The sequence below is a fragment of the Oryctolagus cuniculus genome, chromosome 16, assembly GCF_964237555.1.
Source record: "Oryctolagus cuniculus chromosome 16, mOryCun1.1, whole genome shotgun sequence".
NCBI classification, from domain to species: domain Eukaryota; kingdom Metazoa; phylum Chordata; class Mammalia; order Lagomorpha; family Leporidae; genus Oryctolagus; species Oryctolagus cuniculus.
In genome coordinates this window covers 22210808-22223984 of record NC_091447.1, presented here as the reverse complement: position 1 = coordinate 22223984, position 13177 = coordinate 22210808, and positions in this window count along the sequence as shown.

Below are 13177 nucleotides of genomic sequence, written 5' to 3'. Positions count from 1 at the left end.
TTTGAAAGGCAGAGAAACAAGGGGAGAGAGCAAGAAAGAGAGATCTTCCATCTATTGGTCCACTCCCCAAATGCCAGCAACATTCAGGGTGAGCCAGGCTGAAGCCAGGAGCCAGGAACTCCATCTGGGTCTCTCACATGGTGGCAGGGACCCAAACTCTGAGCCATCGCTGCAGCCTCCCGGGATACCCATTGCAGGAAGACAGACCAGAAACAGAGACGGGACTTGATCCTAGGCATTGTGACATAGGATGCAGGCAATTCAAGCGGCAGCTTAACCTGCTGCAACACTGCCCTAGATAGAGTGTTTCCAAACTGGGGGAGCTCTGGAGTTTCTGGGGCCAGGGCCCAGGGTTGAGAGTTGGCCTGAGAAACCCATCACAGCTCTGAAAATCCCAGAAGCTGCCTCACAAGAAGCCTGGGCTAGAGAAGGCAAGGAGGCCATCTCCAGACCTGGGAGAGCCCCAGAGGTGGGCCTGAGTCCTCTCTGCCCCTCCCACCACAGCGTGCAGCAATGGACAGGGGCAAGCAAGGGGAGGACCCTCGGGAGCAGGTGCAGGGGGGACCGGGGAACAAGGACTTGCTACCCTGAACTCTTAAGTGCAGACCTGAGCATTTAGCACCTGTTTCACAGGGGGAGACAGAAAACAAAAATGATTTGTTTAGTTCTTGAGTAGCGATCAGCAGAGTTGGGGCCACCTGCTAGGTTTCTGGGCTTTGGGCTCTGTGCTCTTTGCCTGAACCACAGCTCCTAGGAGGGAGAGCAGGTAGCGGGACAGTTTGGTGTGTTGGTGGGTGCAGGTGGCAAATGTCATCCCTTGAAGCCCTGAGTAAAAGCAAGAGAGTCATGTGAGGAGCCAGGTGCCTGGATTCCTTCCCCTGGACACAGACACCATAGGGCAGCCCCGTGCCTCATACCCACAGGCTTGCTGCTACCCGTGAGTGCATTCTGCACCCACCCACCCACATACACACACACACACACAAACACGGAGGCACCATCCACAATCAAGCAGCATGAAAGGACATCCCCTCCACCAAGACAGAGATGTTCTCTCCCAGTGGAGCGCAGGCAGGCAGCAGCCCCATTGTGTGCAGAGGCATAGTTTCATCATTGTCATGCCATTCACCCTCTGTAGTGCCCTCTCCGGGGACTCGGCCACCTACTCCTGGCAGCCCAACAGGCTGCAGGGACCCGTGGCTGAAGGAGAGTGAAGTAGCCCCATTGTCCCCCGCAGCCCTTCTCCAGCCTCCATACATCCCGCCACGCCCTCCTCCGCCTGCAGCCCACCCTGGAGTTTATGCAGGGTCTTCTGCTGCTGCCGGTGAAAGGACCTTGCTGGAGATGCTACAAACAGACCACACTGTGTGTGTCCAAGAGCCGTAACTCACGTGCCCTGCCTGCAGTCTGGCTTGGTCCGGCTCTGGGTGCCTTGGGGTGCCTGCACCTGCACTGTACCACTCCCCGAGCTGGCCCTGCAGGTGCCACAGTCACAGTCAGGTCCTGCTTCTGTGCCTGCAGCTGCCTGCTGCCTGGCTTGATGGCTTTCACAGTAGCAGTGTGCCCCATCCCCGCACAAGCCCTGGCTCTACCACGGGGCCTCGGCAAGCACGGAGGTGTGGAAATTACAGATAATTCGTGTGGGAGGAGGCAGCCTGCCTGAAGCATGGAGACAGCCGGTCCCAGAAAAGCAGTGCAGGATGAGATGGGGCTTGTGACAGGCTGAGCCTGACTCCGTGTCGTGCAAACGATGCTGCTGATGATATTAAAAGTAGGGCAAACAGAACATTCTTTGACAATCAACTTCGGGGGCAGGTTGGCAGGTGAGGAGACAATACTTGCCGTGGTTGGCAAGTTGAAGTGTCTAAGAGGAATGAGCAGGGGTCGGGCAGGCAGTGTGAGCTGGTAGGATGGGGCTGACCTGAGGTCAAGGGTAGGGTTTGCGTAACAGCCATGTGCTGGTGCTGTGCCCCAAGTTCCAGGAATAGCGGTTTGTCTCAGTGACCCAGGTGGGGCCCCTGCACATGGTCTGACAAGGCCACGATCTCACATCAGAGGGGCCTGCGGCTCAGGGATCCTCGTCCAGGGGCATTGGCAGAATTCCGTGCCTGTGGTTTTAGGACAGGGGCCTTGGACTTCCAGGCGTGCACTGCCACGCAGCCCCTCCCCAAAGGGTCTCGTCTCTGCCGCCTTCCGCCCTCAGCCACCAGACCCTTCTTCTTTTGAAGGGCTTATCTGAGAGGTTAAGGCTTTCTCAAGACAATCTCCCTTTGGATAGACTTGAGGTCGACTCATTAGCGATTTTAACAACATCTGCAAAGTCCCTTCATTTTGGCCATATAACTGGCATAACCAAGAGAGCCAGATCCCACCAAATCCACGGGCCTTGCACAAAAGCAAGCGAAGGGGCTGTGCAACCCTGGCCCTGAGAAGCATGCCCTTGGCACCCTTACGCTTCAGCAATCACGGTCTGTGTCTTCCAGCATTGAGCTGTGAGAGCTGGGGTGAGCTGGGGGCTTCGCACTCACTCCAGCCCCCTACACCTGGAGCCTGTGTGGGTCTTGCTCTATCTCCAAAGGTTGAGCATGTTTCCTGAGCTCAGGAAAAATGTATTCACCAAATAAGTGAGTCAGCAGCTCTGTATCCGTTGTACCTCCATGGGGAAACTGAGTCCAGAAACGGGAAAGAGCTGTTTCATGTCACTCAAAGCCACGGGTGACAAAGTTGAATGGGCGGGGTGGTGAACCACTGTGTGAGGAACGCATCCTACATGCCAGGCCCCAGGTCGAGTCATGTTCCTTGCATGTTCCTGTCTCCTGGTGCCATCCCCAGGCTGTATGCTAGGATTAGGGCTATCCCAGGCTTCTTGATGCAGAGCCAAGTCAAAGAGGTGGAGCACCTGGGCCATCGATGCTGCTTCTCACTCGGCCCCTGTTTCTGTGCTGTGCTGGCCACGTCTGCCACAGGACAGACTGGAGGGGTTGGAGGTCAGGCATGCTGGATGGTCAAGGATGCTGGGGGGGGGGGCTCTCCTGCCCCGGGGGAATTGAGTCCTCACTCTGCTTCCTGCAGGGAGAGATGTTCTGTTGACTCACAATTAGGCAGCCTGATTAGCCTGTCACCAGGGGATTGTCTCTTTAGCTCTTTCTTTTGTGCTCTGAGGACACTTCTCCAGGAAGGAGGGGGACCCAACTGCGATGGCCAAGGAGGAGGGGACACAGAGGAATGTGAATGGAGCCACCAAGCAGGTGTGTGTGTGACTGTAGTGACAAGCATCTCACCGAGCTGGCCTCTGCCTCTCGGTCCCCGTGGAAAGCCCCCCTCCAGCCCAGAGCTCAGAGGACACGGAGTGTGCTGCTTACTCCCCCAGGGACACGTCTGCCCCACCCTGTCCCCAGCTAGCTGCATGTGTCTGCCCCTCACCTTCTCAAGTCCCTGTTCAAATGTCCCTGCCTGCGCTGGGAGAGCTGGCACCCCGCCCCTGCCATCACTCTCTACTTCCTTACCTGCGTGAGAACACAATGGCGCAAATACATCTTGGAGCCAGGCCACTGGGCTTAAATTCTGGCTCTGCTATTTGGAGAAGTGACTTTCTGTGCCTCGGTCTCCTCATCCAAAAAGTGAGGTTTTTAATTTTTTAAAAAAAATTATTTATTTGAAAGGCATAGTTACAGAGAGGCAGAGAGAGAGAGACATCTGCTGGTTCACTCCCCAAATGGCCACAATGGCCAGGGCTGTGCAGGGGCCCAAATACTTGGGCCATCTTCTATATTTTTCCCCAGGCAAATTAGCAGAGAGCTGGATCAGAAGTGGAGCAGCCAGGACTCGAACTGGCACCCATACGGAGTAACAGCACTGCAGGTAGCAGCTTTACCTGCTATACCACAGCGCCAGCTGCAAAAGTAGGTTTAAACAATAGCATCTTCCCCTTGAGGCTATTGTAAAATTTAAATAAGGAGCCCAGCACAGAGGAAGCACAGTAAAGCAGCAGTTGTTGCTTATTTGCCCTTTGACTTCCTGGCACGCAAGGCAGCTGGCTTGCCTGCTGTTTAGGCGCTGGCTCCCTTAAGTGGAGAAAGCTGCCCAAGGACACAGCCTGCCTTTGCTCTTTGCTCCATCTGCAGCCCATAGAGCCACTGGACAGCGTTAGATCAGTGAACAAGCCCTACCTTCCCTCCCCACACTCTTCAGAAGTTGCAATTTTTTATTATTTTCTGTCTATTTGAGAGACACAGAGAGGAGAGACAAGCTGAGAGAAAGAGAATTCGCATCTGCTGGTTGAGTCTCCAAGTACCCACAGTGGAAGTGGCTGTGTTACCGGAGAAGCAAGGGTTCTTGTCTTTGCACAAGGAAGAATTCAGGCATGAGACATAGTAGTGGAAAGCAAAATAGCAAAGTTTATTAGGATAGGGACATCTGTAAGAACGGATGGGCACCTCTCCAGACAGAACCTGAGAGAATGCCCAGTCGCTCAGACTGGGGGAGAGCGAGGTTACATGGTTGAGTGGAGAGAGTACACCTGGGCAGGCCAGGCGGGCAGCTCAGCAGAGAGGCAGAGGGCTGAGCGCACAGTCTGGTTGAGGCCAGGGGTTTTTAAGGGGATGGGTCCTACCTTCCCACCTCTTCTCCTCCTGGAACAAAGGACTTTTTGGATGTAAATATGAAAAATTCCTTTCTGAGTTTCCCCCCTGAAGTTATCAGACAGGGGGAAGCCTGGCTGGCATCGCCCCTAGTTAGAGGAAGGATGGTTATCGGGTAGAAGGGGCAGGATGTTTGAAGTGCAGATACTGGGCTGCACCTGGAAGGTTATCAGGATGACTTCGAGATGCAGATGCTGGACCTGGATGTCAATGCCTTCGGCCTTTGACAGAAGCTCATAAGCTCATTTCTGACTTCCTACCTAACAACTGGGCCAGGACCAGAAGCTCAGCCCAGGTCTCCCATGTGTATGGCAGGGACCCAAGTCCTTGAGCCATTGCCACTGCTGGTCTATATTAGCAGGCAGGAGTCAGGAGCCTGAGCCAGGAGTCAAAGCCGGGCACTGCCCTGTGAGACGCAGGCATCATCACCACCAGGCTAAAGGCACTCCTCAGAATTTGCAATTTAAGAGAATAAAAAACGCAACTTCTCTGAATCCCTGTCAACTGGATTCACGGCCCAGGATGCCATTCCCAGAATAACAGACTCCTCTGTGACACAAGAACCTAACTCTAGGACACGACTGAGTGGCCTGAGACTTACACGCAATCCTGGAATTCTAGAATTCAGACTCCTAGAATGGGCTCCAGGACTTGGAGAATTCCAGAATGAAAGTCTGGAATCCTCAAGGTCATCAGAGATTAGCTGATAGGGGAATCTTGGAAAGGACGCGTGGAATTTCAGAAGAGACTCCTGGAATCAGATCATTGGGAAACTCTGGTGAGACCAGCTGGCTCCCCCCGGTTGCTGGATTTTTTTACACGGATAAAAAGGCAAGTGGTGCTAATGTGCGCTCAGCTCAAAGGGAAAGAGTGAGGGGCCAGGACTGCGGTGGGAAAGGGCTCCCCTGGGAGGGTTGCTAGGCACTGGCTGAGCTCGAGAAGGAGAGGACAATGGGCCCAGCCTGGCTGGGGGAGGCAGAGCTAAAGGCTGCATCCTAATCAGGATGCCTGGAGTGGGAGGGAGGCAGCGCATGGGGGTGGCGTGCGAGGAGGTGGATGCAGCCAGCCCTAATCCCATTACAGCTGCTCATCCAGCTGCCGGGGCTGGCAGGGCACCAGGCCCCGGCTGTGCCCTCTCCTTCTTGGACAGCGGCCGCGGGCTTCTTTGTATTCTGCACCTTGCCTTGAAGTCCCCATCCCAGGACAGGGGTGTGGGGCTGTACGCTGAGACCCAGGGGCCGAGGGCTAAATGCAGGAGGGTGCAGGCAGCAGCCCAGGAAGTGGACTGATCCTGGGTCAAACAGGGCACTTTGCAGGACACTTTGGAGATAAAACAAGTGCAGTGGCTTGCAGCCCTGACACCAGCTCCACCCCAAGAACGTGTTCAACCCCAGCCAGACACTGAACCCCAGCCCCGTCTCAGACTGGCCTCTAAGCTCAGCCTCAGAACAGCCCCTGCTCTAACCAGACACACTGCTAGCTCTCACTCAAGGCAGAGCCAAGACCCCAGCTATGCAATCCTCTACATGAGCCTACAGAGCTCTGCAAACAGAAGCCATCCGCAAGAATCCGAAGAACCCATAGGCTTCCCTATAATGGTCACACTGAGCCCCCAAGACACGCCAGCTTCTAGAAGCCCATGGCCACAAGGACCTCCAAGCCCCAGCTAGCTGAGCCATCACTGGTGGGGAGTGGACTTTGGCTCCAGAAGGGCTCTGCACCAAAAAACCCACCCTGAGTTCTTCCCCACGGGGGAAACAGAATCTGGAGACCACCCTGACCCAGAGTCAAGGGAAGGTGGAAGAGGGGGCGCAACGCTGTTGGCACTGTAGGCGCTGACTGTGGTGTTAGTGTCGGGTGAGAGACCGTGGAGGTGGTCCTGGTGGCATTGGAGCTGGAAGTGCCAACCTTGATGGTTTTGACAAGCGAGACGGAGATGCAGATGAGCAGTAGCCACGTCCCCCGCGCAGGTGTCCTGACCCTTGTTCTCTTGTGCTTCTTTCCTGAGCCTGGAGCCGCTCATGGAGGAGCTCCATGACAATCCAAATGACAAGTGAGCCGCAGCCCAGCGCACCCCCTGCTTCTCCTTTCAACATCTCCAGGGAGGACGGGGGGATGCCTTCTCCCCACAGTGTGGCTGCACAGCAGAGCATGTAACTGTCTGACACACATCTTTCCCATTAACTCAAAGGAGCCCTCTCCGGAAAGGACAAATGGACCCAAACACGTCTCAGAACTGCGAGCCCCTGCATGAAGTAGTGAGAAGCTGTAGCCCACACAGTGGGTCAAGTGACAGTCCCACTACAAGGGGATGGTGTGGCCAGCCAGTGCCTCCCCACACTCTCTGTGCCGTGACCCACTGTCTCTAGTGGGAGGTGGGACAATGCCGTGAACAGAGCTCCTGACAGTGGGGGAAGAGACCTTCCTTCTATCCCAGGTCACCACCTGCTTTTCCACAGCACTTCTGCCACACAACCCCTGTTCATTTCGCAAGCAGCCTATTGGTTAGGACACTTCCTTGTTGCCGGGCTGGGCTGTCCCTTACCGGGCAAACCTTTAGCATCCATGGTCTAAACCCCTCATTCTAATTGTTTGCAGCATTGCGCAGTCATTGTGACCTTAGTAAGACTCCCATGAGTGTTTGGGGAGGCAGGTAAGACACCACTTAGGATGCCTACATCCCGTGTCAGAGCACCTGGTTCAAGTCCCAGCTCTGCGCCACATCCAGCTTCCTGCTAACACACACTCAGGGAGGCACCAGGTGATGACTCCAGTAACCAGGTCCCTGCCACACACACGGGAGACCCAGGTCGGGTTCCAGTGTCCTCGCTTCAGCCTGGCCCAGCCCCGGCTGCTGCCAGGATTTGCAGAGTAAAGCAGTAAACAGAAACTGGCTCTCTCCTTCCATCTCTCCCTCCACCTCCAGAAGAAAAACAAATATCTTTTTAATTAAGAAATAATAGAAAGACCTCCCGTGTTTTGCGACCTGTTTCCCATCTGTCCGATGTGGGTGGCAGTGCTATCCTGCGATCTACAAGTGACCCTTGCCTCTGAACTCGTTGAAGCACAGAGCCTGTCCAGCCTGTCTTCCCTTTGCTGTACTCTTGCTCACCCAGCTGGCAGCTGGGGAGAACAGTGGCTTGCTTGAACATTAGCTGTATTCAATGTGTAACGGCCAGGACAGCGCCGGTGCAGGAGAGTTCTCCTTGAAGAGCAGCTGTTGCCACCAACACTCCTGGGGCACCGCCTCCTGCCACGGCTGCGCCCCCGTGGGCCTGGCATTCAGTGGACATTCCATAAGCGTTTGCAGAGCTGATGCCCTTGGAGTCGGGTTTGTGGTGAGAAGTTGCAGTGCTGTTCAGGTGAGCGAGCGCAGATTCCAGTCCTGCTGTTCCCACTAGAATCACAGCTTCCTGGACAGTTGGAAGAGCTGGACACACTCTTTCCTTTCAGTAATTGATGAAATAATGAATTTTTACTTGAAAGGCAGAGAGACAGAGAGAGTTCTCTCTCATTCACTAGTTCGTGCCCCAACCTCCCACAACAACTGGGGCTGGGCCAGGCCAAAGGCAGAGGCCAGAGCTCCATCTGAGTTTCCCACCTAGGTGGCGGGGCTTGGGCACCAGAGCTGTCACCACGTGCAAGGTGCAGGTCAGCAGGAGGCTGTAATGGACAGCGGTGCCCATCCCATATGGGAAGCCGGCATCCCAGTGGCAGCTTCACCCTGCTCCATACCTGCCCCCGAAGAGGCCCCTTCAAGGAGAGGGTTCAGTAAGGAGAATGGGACTAGCTCCAGCTCCCAGACCTCAGGTTCCTCCCCTCTAAAGCTGGACACAATTTCAGAGACCCCACCACCACCACCAATGGCTTTTTTGGCAGGCATGACCCACACTGATCTTGAGCCGGATAAAAATCCAGCATCAGTTCATTCAAGTAGGACATCATTCCAGACGAGATCCATGCACCTGCAGCCGGCTTCCCATGTCTGATCTACACCACCACCAGCAGCTGCGTGTCTTTGGTGAGCCAGCGACCCAGGAGCTACTCTTCACACCTCTCCAGGTCTCACGACTTACCTGAGTGAGGACTTCAGAGCAATGAGCTCTGCCTCCTGACATTATAGTCAGAGGGTGGAGGTCAAAGATTCTAAGCAACAATCACACAAATAAAATAACAGGACTCGATCCTGAAATGAAGACGAAGGAGCCACGAGAGTCGATGACAGGCAGCCTGCTCTTACCCAGGGCTCAGGGCAGGCATCCCAGAGACACAGCCTGCATATCTCAGATCTGCCGCATGAGTACAGAGGGCTGTGGGGAGACACCACGGCAGAGAAGAGAAGAAGGGCACACTCCATGAGTCAAGAGGGAGGTACCGCTCACTCAGCCAAGGACCGTCAGCTGGGGAGAGAGGCTGGGTTTGAGGCCAGAGGGCCAGGTCAGATGGCTAGGGCCTTGGGAGCTCATCAAGACCTGGGGCTGTCCCCACAGAGCAATGGGAAGCTGCCGGATAGAGGATCAGGTTTCCCATGCACTTAAAAAATATCCCCCAGGACACTAGGCACAAATCAGGCTGAGGAGGCAGGAGGAAATCAGCTAGTAGCCTTGGTGTAGGGGTTGAGAGAAGAGGTGACAGTCTGGGCCACCAGACAGGCAGAGGCGTGGCCAGAGATGGAGGTCCTGGAGCCCATCCTAGCATACAAAGCCGGCAGGGTCTGCATCTCCAGGAGACCCCTACAGGCAGGTGCGAGCCTGCGACTGACTTCACCTCAACGAGACTAGAGCAGGAGTGATACCACAACATCCAGCGTGTGCCCCTGAAGGGAGGGGTGTGGCCTCGCTGTTCACTTTCCCCTTCCACACCAGCTGGAATGGGACTGTGATGGTGGGAGCCAGAGCACTCATTTGGGACAAAGAGGAGAGCAAAGTCAGCTGACTTGGAGGGAAGTGAGATGCTGGTGATGACAGAATGCAAGGCAAGCCCTGAGCTTCACCTCAAGCTTCTGTGTGAGAAAGAAGGCCACTTCCGTTCCACTTGCGCACTGCTGCATCAGGCCCTCCGTTACAGTTCCTGCAGCAAAACCTTCAGTGATGGGTCAAACACACAGAACTTGGAAGAGTCAGGGCCAGCATTGTGACGCGGCGGCAGCATCCCCTATGGGTGTTGGTTCAAGTCCCAGCTGCTCCTCTTCTGATCCAGCTCCCTGCTAAGGCACCTGGGAAAGCAGTGGAAGGTGGCCCAAGTCCATGGGCCCCTGCACCCACGTGGGAGACCCAGAAGAAGCTCTTGGCTCCTGGCCTTGGTCTGACCCACTTCAGCCATTGTGGCCATTTGGGGCAGTAAACCAGCAGATGGCAGATCTCTCTCTCTCTCTCTCTCTCTCTCTCTCTCTCTCGTGTGTGTGTGTGTGTGTGTCTCCCTCTCTGTGACTAGTCATTTAAATAAATAAATAAATCTTAAAAAGGAAGTCAAGTCCAGCGGGCTTTGGGGGCTGCACCAGCTCACACACGAGAGGTGTGATGGTCTTCATGCAGACAGGGAGCTCTCTAGGGAGAAGCAGGTGCAATGCAAGAGTTAAGTCTGATGCATCCCAACGGGAACCCAAGAGGAAATGTCCAGCTGAGCTGGGCTGTGGCCCAGCATTTAAGCTGATGCTTGGGATGCCTTCGCCCCCATCATGGCGCCAGTTCAAATCCTGACTGCTCCACCCCCAACCCAGCCCCCGGCTGATGCACCTGGAAGGGCAGCAGATGGCTCAAGCGCTTGGGTCCCTGTCACCCATGTGGAGTTCCTGACTCCTGGCTTCAGCCAGGCCTAGATCTGGCTGTTGTGGGCATTTGGGGAGCAAACTAGCAGATGGAAGACCTCTCTCTCATCTCTCTCTCTGTTGCTGCCTTTCAAGTAAATACATCTTTCAAAAAAGAAGCATCGAGGGAACAAGCGGGGAGCGTAGAAGAGGGATCAGGTGGGAAGGCAGTCAGAGGATGGGGACAGATCTTAACCTCACTGCACAGAGCACTGTCACAGTGCTGATGCCCCAGCCCAGCCTCCGAGACTCGGGGTGATGGTGGGTTTGGCTCGGGGCCTGGCACAGGCATTTTTCACAGCACTGCCCAGGTGTGCCGCCAGAGAGGGGAAGCACTGGTGTGGATGGCAATTGAAACCGCAGGAGTGGCTGAGCTGGTCAGGGGAGACGTGGAGAGTGAGAAGAGAATCAATCGGCAGGACTGCAATCCCTCTCACACCTCCTGGGCCCTGCTGGGAGAGGAGAAAGAGCAGAGGACACAGCGCGGCTGCCCAGCCCCCGACGCAGGCCCTGTACCGATCCTGGCAGGGAAAGCCACAGAGGGCGCCACAGTGCTCAAGGTGCGGGCGTGCAGTGCAGTGGTTACGACCCCTTTGGAACGCCTGCCTCCCGTATCACAGTGCCTGGGTCCAGTGCTGGCTCTCTTGTTTCCCATCCAGCTTCCTGCTAATGAGCACCATGGGAGGCAGCAGGCGATGGCTCAGGCACTTGGGTTCCTGCCAGTTCTGTGGCAGACCCAGATGGAGCTCCTGGCTCCTGGCTTCAGTCTGGCCCAGCCTTGGCTGTTGCAGGCATTTGGGCAGTGAACTATGGAATGGAAGATCGATCGATCTCTCTCTCTCTCTCTGCCTTTCAAATATCAATAAATAAATAGCCCCCTGAGATGTGACAGGACTTGGGAGCGACAGCGCTGCTTCCAGAAGCTGTCACTGGTCACAAGAGGGCTTCTCCGATCTTCGCAGCTGGCCAGACCACTGTGCCAGAGTGGCACCCCTGGCCTGGACTGGTTCACAAGCCTCTCGCCGCAGCTGATTGCTCTGTCTGTAAGGACCAGGCCAGCCCATGCCCGAGGCACAAAAATGCAGACTCGGGCATGTCTGCCACTCATCTTCTTTATGACTGGCCCCTTTGTTGTGTTTTTCTGGCCCTCCACTTGCCCATCTGTAAAATGGGGTAGCTGTGCTCAACCCTTTGTGAGCATCAGAGTGGCCGTTACTGAAACCGTGAGAACCGATGAATCAAGTCACCTTTTATCAGCCCTGCTTCTGCTTCCCTGTTGGTATGGAAGGAAGAGCGAGAAGGGGAGGCAAGAACTGACAGAGAGCTAGAAAGTTCCATCACCCTGGGGAATTTGCAGAAGGAGCTGGACACGAGCAGGAGCCTAGAAGGGAGTAAGCTGGTAGCACTGGGTCAGGAGTAGGTGAGGGCAGGCGGCGGGGAGTCTCAGCAGAAGGGCGAAAGCCCGTGCTGCCCCCTTTGATCAGGCCTGGGCAAGGTGCTAAGGGCTCACGCGTCCGAGCCTGTTCCTCCACCTGCAGACTACCCAGCTGGGTGCCGAGAAGACAGTGGCAATCAGTAGAGTGAGAACTAACGCAGAGGGCTGGGAGCGAACCTAGCGCAGGTGCTCAGCCATGATTAGCCAAGTAAACATCCAGTGCAGCCCAGGGCAGAGCCGAGGGGCTGCCAGCACCCCAGACGGCGGAGAGTCCGTGCAGCTGTCACGATGGTGGATGCTATGAGCCAGAGCACAGGTGAGCAGCCACCAGGGTGAGGGGTCAGTGGTGCCAGGACGGAGTGCAGAAGGCCAGACACAGGACTGGGGAGAGTTGCCTGGCCCAAGGGAATGTGTTGGGAGAGCAATGGCCACATATGTGGCTGGGGGAGGTGCCCACTGGGCCAGAGGTCGGTGGGAATGGCAAGGCAAAGCAAGATCTCTTGGAAAATGCCGTGGGGAGAGTGGTGCCTTCTGAACGTGCCCCCACCCCCAGTCATATGCTGAAGCCTCACCACCAGTGCAGTGGCAGTAGCAGGCAGGGCTTCAGCAGGGGAGGAGGTCACCAGGGTGTGCCCCTTATGAATGGAACTGGCAGCCTTCCCAAAGTCGCTGCAGGGTGCACCCCAGACCCTCTGCCCTTCCACCACACGAGGACACCGCAACCAGGCACCCTCCTGGGAGCAGACAGCCTCCAGCAGACCCTGAATCTTCTGGCTCCTTGGTCCTGAACTTTCCAGGCTCTGGCCCCGTGAGAGCTATGTTTCTGTCACACAGAAGTTCACCCTGTCTCAGGTGCTTTGTTACAGCAGCACCAATGGAACAAAAGAGGTGGGGGCAGGTGCACAGATGCATGGACCAAAGCCTGCATCCTCCGTGTGCGGGCTGGGTCTAGAAGGCCTGGAGGGCTTGGAGTATCAGACCCTGAGTCCCTATCTGGATGCTCACTGGTTCTGCAGCCCCCTCCTCTGCCACTGTTGCTGTCCCCTCCTCTCCTCTCTAAGGCCGTATGGATAGCATCCAATCCACCCCAAGGGCAGCACTCACCTGCTGGGTGATATGTGCTGGGTGCTGGGTGCTGGGGGCACCCCTCTGGTCCTTTAACACAACATTCAGCTGCATCTGCTCACTTCTCCGCCAGCAGAATTCTCTCTCACTCAGCAGGCCGGTGAGAAAGCCACGCTGGGTGTTAGTCTCTGACAGTGACCTGAGGATCGTGTGCAGCTCACAGACCCTGGT